This window comes from Carlito syrichta, unplaced genomic scaffold (assembly GCF_000164805.1).
Source record: "Carlito syrichta isolate Samal-C Ts95f unplaced genomic scaffold, Tarsius_syrichta-2.0.1 Scaffold304602, whole genome shotgun sequence".
NCBI lineage: Eukaryota > Metazoa > Chordata > Mammalia > Primates > Tarsiidae > Carlito > Carlito syrichta.
The window spans coordinates 1,010,068-1,019,970 of record NW_007248698.1 but is presented as its reverse complement, the minus strand read 5'-3'; positions in this window follow the sequence as shown (position 1 = coordinate 1,019,970).

The following is a 9,903-nucleotide window of genomic DNA, read 5'->3' as shown; positions in this document are numbered from 1 at the left end:
TGGGGACGAATTCTCCCAGAAGTGAAGTAGGACGGAGTTCAAGTCGGTTACTTGGAAGGCAGTGCCTGGAAACACCGGAACAGCGGGAGACAGGGATGGGGACTGAGCCCCTCAGCGTGTTGGTGCAGTCACCACGGTGGGCAGCTGGGGCTCAGGACCCCAGGGCCCCAGGACACTGCACAGACAGGTTTCAGAGCTGCCCGCAGAGGGGAGAGGAACTGGGATGTTTACCTACATTTGCCCATCACTGGCAAGAGGCTCCTGGGTAGGCAGTGGGAGTCCAGTCTCCAGGCTGCCCTCTGAGAAGTTGGGGAGAGAAGTGGTTGGGTTTTCCTCCATCAAAGGAGGAAAATGGATAATACTCAGTGATCTATCACAGAAACAAAGAACGGAGTACCACATGTTCTCACTCATAATTGTTCAGGGTCATAAGTGGACCCTGAACAATTATCATGATACTATAAGAAGGGGACTGGGGAGCGGGGCCACACGTCTTCAATAAGAGTACCTGATCCCAAACCAGGTGAAGTGGGCACCCAAGTGAGGCACAAACTTTACAAACTGTACAATGACCATTTGTATACCTAACCCTGAATTGTACCCCACATCTTTAAAATAAAATTTTTTTTAAAAAGAGTTATTTTACGGAAACCCTCCCGGCTGGTCAGTGTTGGCAAATGGTCCTCACATGTTTTAAAGGCCGTAAGAGCCAAACAGAACAAATTGAGCTCCCAGATGCAGCCTGTGATCATTCAGTGGACACCCCACAGGGAGGAGCGCAGGGCCCCGCTGCCCTCTCTGTGTCAGGGTTGGGAGGTCTCCTGACTCGGGTCATGATCAGAAGCCCCAGGAACTCAGAGGGGCCGGTGGTTGACTCACAGCTCCTAAAATGGCAGGCAGTTATACCCCTGCTCCTCTCCCCCCGACCTAAAAGCAATCCTGGTCCACCGATTTGAATGGGAACGAGATCTAAAGATTTGAAACGTATGAGCCGGGAACATGCTTGGAATGAGACTCAGAGACTCTTGTGAGAGTTTCTGATCGGGGATAATGACAAGGTTGACCTCATGAGCAGCAGGGACAGTAGTTAGGTTGCACCAACAGACCCCCACCTTCTCACCCTCCAAAAGGCCTCGCCTCCCAATCTCCCCACTGGGAGATGAGGCCCTGAAGGCCAAAGTCACTGCTCCATTCTTCAGTTCAGGGTCCAGTTAAAAATTCCACTAGTCAGAGAGAACTGACAGTTTAGACCTCAGTTGTTCATACCTCAGTTTAAAGGAGTTTTTCGGATGAAAACATTATGCTTTTTTGTGAAATCTTTACAGACGAAAATGAAATGATGGCTGGGATTTGTTTCAAAGTAATATGAAAGGTGAAGAGTGTGTCAGGTGGAAATGCAGCAAGGTTGGTCACAAATTGACAATGATTAAATTGGGTCACCAATGGGCAGGTTCTATTTTGTATATATTTAACGTTTTATTTCCTTTTCTCTTTCTTTCTTTCCTTCTTTCTTTCTTTCTTTCTTTCTTTCTTTCTTTCTTTCTTTCTTTCTTTCTTTCTTTCTTTTTTTGTAGGAATCTTACTCTGCAGTGGCACACTCACAGCTACCATAGCCTCGACCTGCTGGGCTCAGGTGATCCTTCTGCCTCAGCCTTCCGAATAGCTGGAACCATAGACATGCACCACCATGCCCAGCTAACTTTTTGATTTATTGTAGAGATGAGGTCTCACCATGTTGCCCAGGCTGGTCTTAAACCCCTGGGCTCAGACTATCCTCTTGCCTCAGCCTCCCAGAGTGCTGGGATTACAGGCATGAGCCACCATGCCCAGTTTGAAATCTGAACCCCAGTGTTGAATGTGGGGCCCGGTGGAAGGTGTTTCAGTCATGGAGGAGGATCCTTCCTGAATGGCTTCAGTCTTCCAAGTAGCTGGAACTGCAGGCACACACTACCATGCCCGGTTAATTTGTTGATTTATTGTAGAGATGAGGTCTCGCCAAGTTGCCCAGGCTGGTCTTGAACCCATGGACTCAGGCAATCCTCTCACCTCGGCCTCCCAAAGTGCTAGGATTATAGGCATGAGCCACTGCACCAGGCCAACCTCTTTTCTTTATGAATTATAAATTTTCTTTATAAATTCTTTATAAACCAATCTCGGTTTCCTTCCTAGTGACACAGACTAAGACAGTAGGTGAGAAGACTGCTTTGTGTTTTTTTTTTGTTTTGTTTTAGTTTAGTTTTTTTTTTTTTTTGAGTTTCACTCTGTTACCCAGGCTGGAGTGCAGTGCCTCATGGCTACCGCAGCCTCAACCTGCTGGGCTCAGGTGATCCTTCAGCCTCAGCCTTCTGAGTAACTGAAATTACAGATGCGCACCACCATACCCAGCTTGCTTTGTGTTTAACTTATTAAAGTATAATGTAGATACATAGAAATGTACACATGCCATAAGTGGGCATCTTGCCAAAATCTCACCAACTGACCACACCTGAGTAACCAGCACCCAAGCCAAGAGCCACTGTGATCCCAGCCCCAGGAAATCCCCAAACCCTTCACGCCCCCTCCAGTCTATACTAGTGGAGGCAGCCCTGTCATCAGACAGCAGAGATTGATTGTACCTATTGCACTTTATAAACATGGATTCATCCAGTGTGGGCTCTTTGTACCTGGCTTCTTTTGCTAAACACGATGTCTTTGGGTGTAGCCATAGGTTGTTTATTTTCAATGTTGGAGAATATTCTGTGGAATGGAATTGATTAATTTATTCATTTATTCATTGTTCATTATTATTTATTCAGTGTCTTTGTCCATTTTACTGTTGTTGAACATTTGGGCAGTTTCTAATTTGGGGTGATTGTGATTAATGCCACTATGATGCTTCCTTTTTTTCCCCCCCTATAGACAGAGTCTCACTATGTTGCCCAGGCTGGTCTTGAACTTCTGGCCTCAAGTGATCCTCCTGCCTCAGCCTCCCAAAGTTCTGGGATTACAAGCGTGAGCCACCATGCCCTGCCTGCTGTGATACTTCTTGAACATGTCTTTTGGTGGCCATATACACTTATCTCAAGTGTATCCAGGAGGGAGTTGTGGGGTGTGCAAGTGAATGTATGTGGCAGGCCGACTTCCACGAACTCCTAGAACATGGCTGTTTTGGGGGGAGAAAGGGAAACCCTGGTTTTCTAAGGCTTTTGGCCTTTCTTATTTGGAGTTATGGTGTGTGGCTTGGTTGGAAACATTCTCATTTTCATCATAAGGAAGTTGCTGCCCCCTTTTCTTGACCTCCAGGGAAGAAACTGCCAGAGCCAGCACCCCACAGGGTCACAGTCCTCCTCCCTCCCAGCCCAGCCTCTGCCCCGGTGGGGATGGAAATAGGATCATGGTGAAGGGACAGAGCCAGAACCCTGAAGTCCCGCAGGTTCCTTGTTGTCTGCACCACCCAAACCTAGCAAGAGAGACAGGCAGAAAGAGCCAGAGACAGAGAAAGTACAAGACAGATGGAGTCAGAGACTGAAAGCCAGAGACTGAGAGAGACAGAGAAAGCATGAGAGAGATAGAGACTGAGCGAGATAGAGACCAAGAGAGACAGAAAGCGTGTGAGAGACAGACAGAGGAAGCCAGAAACTGAGAGAGACAGAGAAAGTGTGAGAAAGATAGACAAAGAGAGTCAGAGACAGAGAGAGACAGAGACTGGGAGAGACAGGGAAAGTGTGAGAGAGATAGAGCCAGAGACTGAGAGAGACAGAGAAAGCACGCATGAGAGAGGGTCAGAGACTGAGAGAGACAGAGACTGAGAGAGACAGAGAAAGCATGAGAGAGATAGACAAAGAGAGTCAGAGACAGAGAGAGACAGAGACTGGGAGAAACAAAGCATGAGAGAGATAGAGTCAGAGATAGAGAAGGACAGAGAAAGCGCAAGGGAGATAGAGTCAGAGACTGAGAGAGACAGAGAAAGCGTGAGAGAGATAGACAGAGATAGTCAGAGGCAGAGAGTAATCATGAGAGAGAGGGTCAGAGACAAAAGACTGAGAGAGACAATGGCTGACAGAAATATAGAATGAGAGAGACAGAGAAAGAGGAGGAGAGAGAGGAGAGAGAAGACTGGGAGAGAGGTTAAGAGAAATGAACTAAGAGAGAGTGAGAGAACCATAAAGACAAAGTTAACTACAAAGCAAAAAGAAATGAAACCCCAGACCCTGAAGAGAAGTCAAAAAGCTCTGGGGAAAATCTGTATCTTCCAACAGGTGACACTAGTGTTTTTCTACCAAACTACTGTGACATGTGGCTTCCATTTGAATGACTCCCAGGCTCAAGTTCAAATACCTCAAAGGCATGAGATAATTCAGGTCTTTGGCTGCATCAGAGGCTGCAGGAGCCTTGAAGGGAGGCCGGAGGCCTCCCGGGAACAGCCAGGACCTCTCCACCTCCATCCTCAGACAGCCCAACCTCTCTGTCCTACAGGCCCAGTGGGGCAGAGGAACTGGTGAAGGAAGGCCTACGGGGGGGGGGGGGGGGGGGGGGTTCCCAGCAGCCCCTGCTCCAGGTCCTCCCCTCGGGCACCTGCCCTGCGTCTGTGGTGCCCTGTATCTCCTCCTGCTTGTGGGTCTTATAGGGCAGCAGCATCTTATTGCACCAGTGTCACTAGGAGCTCAGCTGTAGTGCAGTGGCATGATCATGGCTACTACAGCCTCGACCTGCTGGACTCAGGCGATCCATCCGCCTCAGTCTCCCAAGTAGCTGAAACTACAGGCATGCATCACCACGCCCAGCTAATTTTTTGATTTATTATAGAGACAAGGTCTTGCCAAGTTGCCCAGGCTGGTCTCGAATCCATGGACACAGGCAATCTTCTCGCTTCCACCTCCCAAAGTGCTGGGATTACAGACGTGATGCACTACACCTGGCAACTTTTTGTTGATATTGTTTTTAATCGAGGTCTCATTTTGTTGCCCAGGCTGGAGTATAGTAGCATGATCACAGCTCACTGCAGCCTTGACTTCCAGGGCTCAAACGATCCTCCTGCCTCAGCCTCCCTCGTACCTGGGATTACAGGCATGTGCCACCACACTCAACTAATTTTTTGATTTTTTTGTAGAGACAAGGTCTTGCTCTGTTGCCTAGGCTAGTCTCAAATTCCTAGGCTCAAGCGATCCTCTGGCTTAGACTTCCCAAAAGTGCTGGGATTAGGTGCTGGCCACTGCACCTAACCCCCCGTTTGGCAGTTTCTTTTTCCTTAAAAAAAACAAAAACCTGTAATTCCAGCACTTTGGGAAGCTGAGGTGAGGGGATTACCTGAGCCCACTGGTTCAGGAACAGCCCGGGCAACTTGATGAGACCTCATCTCTACAATAAATCAAAGAATTAGCCAGGTGTGGTAGCACACGCCTGTAGTTCCAGCTACTTGGAAGGCTGAGGCAAAAGGATTACCTGAGCCCAGCAGGTAGACGCTGGGGTGGCCGTGAGTGTGCCACTACACTCCAACCTGGGAGATGGAGTGAGACTTCAACTCAAAAAAAAAAAAAAAAGAATAGAAAAGAAACAGGGTCTTACTATGTTGCCCAGGCTGGTCTTGAACTTCTGAGCTCAAGTGATCCTTCTGCTTTGGCCTCCAAAGTGCTGGAATTACAGGCATGGGCCACTGCACCCAGCTTGGCTGCTTCTTTAAAATAAAACTAAACATGCAACTTCCATCTAACCCAGCAATGCACCCCTAGGCATTTATTACAGAGAAATGAAAACTTACGTTCACACAAAAACCTGTATATGAATGTTCACAGCAGTTTTTTTGTTTTGTTTTGTTTTGTTTTTTGAGTCAGAGTCTCACTCTGTCACCCAGGCTGGAGTGCAGTGGCATGCTCACAGCCACCGCAGTCTTGATCTGGGGATTAGTTTAAAGGCCGAGAGAAACTGGGGATAGGGTCAAGGGCCTTACAACTACATGTGATTCTACAGCCATCTCAAAGTAAAGATTTAATTAAAACACACACACACACACACACACAAACTCCCTAAAGGCACTGTGGAGTGAATGAAGACAGGCAGGAGGAGGCAGTGCACTTGGAAGAAAGCAATGGCATGTCGGAAGAGGCTTTCTTGTGTGTTTTTATGACTTTTAGCTTGAAAGCAGCTCCCAGCTGTAGTATGCAGTGTTGATGCAGAAACCCGCTAATGTCTGTCTGTCTATATTGTCACAGACCCTAGAGAAGGGCATGACTAGGGCTTAAGTGCTCCTGTACATTCCTGAACAATATTTCTGAGAGCTAATAAAAGGTGTGTTTCCCTTTGTTTCCTATGCACTTTCAGTAAGTAGCTTCAGGAGATCCTTGATTTCCCTGTAGCCTGTGCCCAATCAACTGAAAGATACAAATCTCCATTTACTCTTTTTTTCTGAGTGATTGTGAGTTTGAATAATATAGTATCAATGTAATCGTAAGCCTTGTGATTTGTATAACTTTTGTATAAATGTAACTATAAGTTTTGTGATTTGTATAACTTTCGCGTAATACATTATGTCTTAGGCCTTGTAAATTCCCTTTAGTCTATGGCAAGCTTGATTAACGCTTTTGCCAGGCCCTACTGATAAAAGCTATGAGATACTTCTCTTTTTTTGAGTTGGAGTCTCACTCTGTCACCCAGACTGGAGTGCCTGGCCGCTTCCAGCCACCGCAACCCCGACCTGCTGGGCTCTGGCGATCCTTCCGCCTCAGCCTTCCAGGTAGCTGGAACTACAGGCGCGCGCTACCATGCCCGGCTCATTTTGATTTTATTGTAGAGATGAAGTCTCGCCAAGTTGCCCAGGCGGGTCTTGAACCCACGGGCTCAGGCATACTTCTTATACCAGGAAGTCTGGATTGAAAAATGTCTCTATCAATAAATGCTGCTGAAACTCAATTCAAGTTCTATACAATGCTCTGCTGGTCACTTGGCTAATGTATAAATGTTAACAACTCTGGACTTATAAAAGTGAACTGTAAAAGCCGGGAGAGTAAGCAGAACCATTTTAGAAAGACCTTGAGTCTGGCTCTGCTCCCTGGATTCAAACTCAGAAATAAACTTCTTTCTACCAGTTCCCTGCACCTTTGATCTATTGGTATCAAGGGGAGTAGCCGAGCGTTACTCTGACCATAAGAGTGTGGCTGAAATCCTGATAGGAAACCCAAGGTCTCTCTGGCTTGAAGAACCAGAAGACAGAGTCTCAGCACGTGAGAGGGGAACCCCAGAAGGTGAGAACCAGAGAGAAGAAGCCCAAAATTCTGTGTTCCCTCTGTCCAAATCTCTGGCTGAGCCCTGAACCACACATACTTGGGGACACTGCCAACAGCCCAGGCACGGCAAAGAAAGTTGAACTGAGACTCCATCCGTGCCCAAGAGGCAGAGTTTGCAGCTGGAGTCAAGCCAAGTTTACTGCTTTATAAAACAGGTAAGGCTGAGCGTGGTGGCTCAAGCCTGTAATCCCGGCACTTTGGGAGGCCTCGGCGAAAGGATTGCCTGAGCTCAGGGGTTCCAGACCAGCCTGGGCAACTTGGTAAAACCTCGTCTATATAGTAAATAAAAAAATTAACCAAGTGTGGTAGTGTATGCCTGTAGTGTATGCCTACTTGGAAGGCTGAGGCAGAAAGATCACCCGAGTGCAGCAGGTTGAGGCTGCAGTGGCCATGAGTGTACCACTGCATTCCAGCCTGGGCGACAGAGTGAGACTCCAACTCAAAAAAATAAAATAAAATAAAACAGGAAAACACACAAACACACATTGATGCTCTTCAGAAATATGACAGAATCCAGAGTCTACACAAAATAGCACCCACAATGCCTAGAATACAATTCAAAAATACTTGACATAAGGAGACTGGGCATGGTGGCCCAGCACTTTGGAAGGCCAAGGCAGGAGGATCACAAAACCAGGAGTTTGAGACCAGCCTGAGCAACAGAAAAAATAAAAATAAAAAAAATTAGCTAGGTATAGTGGCATACACCTGTAGTCCCAGCTACTTGAGAGGCTGAGGCAGAAGGATCACCTGAGCTCAGGAAATTGAGACTGCGGTGAGCTGTGATCATGCTACTGCACTTCAGCCTGGGCAACAGAGTAAGACCCTGACTCAAAAAATATATATATGTTTCTTGACAAAGAAAAAGTCTAGATCTGTCTTTCCTCTCCTCTGTCCTTGATTCCTACAACCAGTCCCTTCATGAGAATTGTCAGCTCTGCCTCCAACACAGCCTCTGTCCATCTTCTGACCATCTCCACTGTGACCTCCCCGTACCAGCCACCACCGTCGCTGGCCTGGATTAGACATGAGGCTCTCCTCTGTCTCCACTGCACCCTCATCATCCCCTGCACAGCACCCGGAGCTATCTCCTTAATGTACAGACCAGATCTCTTGCCTCAAGTCCCAGGAGGGCGGCCCACCTGCGTCTCCGGCCTCTACTCAGGCCCTTCCTCACCACTTCCCACTTTCCCAGCATCCTTAGCACCTTTGTGGTTGCTGTTCCACCCAATTCTTCTGTTGTCATTTGGTTTCAGCCCAAATATCACCTTCTCAGACAGACGTGCCCTAACCCAACCACTCCCCCAAGGTAGCCCAACAGCCATGATCACAGACCTCAGTTTTATTTTTTTGTTTGTTTTCATTATGTCTTTCCCAGTTGGGGTATTTGTCCACATGAGAAGGGACTCTGCCTACGCTGCTTATTGTTTATCTGCACCTGGTATACGGTAGGTCCTTATCCTGGCTGTCTCTTAGGCATAATGGCCTTTCCAAACACAACACTTTATTAAGTCACAGGCTCAGAAGGAACCAGGTAGGATAGTACGCCTCTGTTTCATGACATCTGGGGTCTCATGAAGACTCAATTGGTGGGGTGGGGGGGTGGTGACTCGAAGGGCTGGGAGGACCGACTTCGGAGATGTCTTCTTCCCTCCCATGGCGGGTGTCTGGGATGCTGGGCTCCCCTGGAAATGCCATCTGGAGCCTGCAAGTTGTTTCCCAGCCTGGCAACCTCAGGGTCATCAGAGACCTCATATGGAGGTGCAGCTTCTCAGAAAATGAGGCTAAAGTGAAGTGGCCTCAGTCACAAGGCAGAGCTTCCACCATATTCTGCTGGCTGAAGTAGTGATGAGGGAATCTACCACTTAATTCTTGATGGGAAGACTATAAAAAATGTGTGACCATTAAACAGTCTGCAACTGTTTCCAACAAATATTTGTTGGACGAATGAATGAATCTGTAATAAGATATCCCAGACCAGACTCAGTGACTCACGCCTGTAATCCCAGCACTTTGGGAGGCTGAGGCAGGAGGATCGCTTGAGCCCAGAATTAGAGAACAACCTGGGCAACAAAGTGACCCCGTTTCTACAAAAAATAGAAAAATTACCCACGCATGGTGGCATGCACCTGTGTTTCCAGCTACTCCAGAGGCTGAGGCAGGCAGATCGCCTGAGCCCAAGAGTTCGAGGCTGCAGTGAGCTATGATTATCCCACTGTACTCCAGCTTGGGAAACAGAGTGACACCCCAACTCAAAAAAAAAAAATTAAAGGGAACGATTTTGGGCTCCATTGGCCATCCTAAAGGAGGAATTCCAGAGTATTCTGAGCCAGGAGTGGGTGGCCCTTGGTGGTGGCAGGGTCCCCTGAGGGACCTGGGTGGGCAATATCCTTATGGGGCACATCAGGAGGGGAGCACTTTGGCTCTAAAGGTGGTCTGGTAGCTAGTGAAAGTAACTTGGAGCAACACTGTCACCTAGACCCTCTGAGTTTGCTTCCTTTGCTGAGTGCTCAACCCTGAGGCCATTAATTATGGGATATTGTCCATTGACTTACTGACACTTTGAAAACATCACAGCATCATCCGGGTGCAGTGGCTCAAGCTTTTCATCCCAGCACTTTGGGAGGCCAAGGCAGGAGGATTG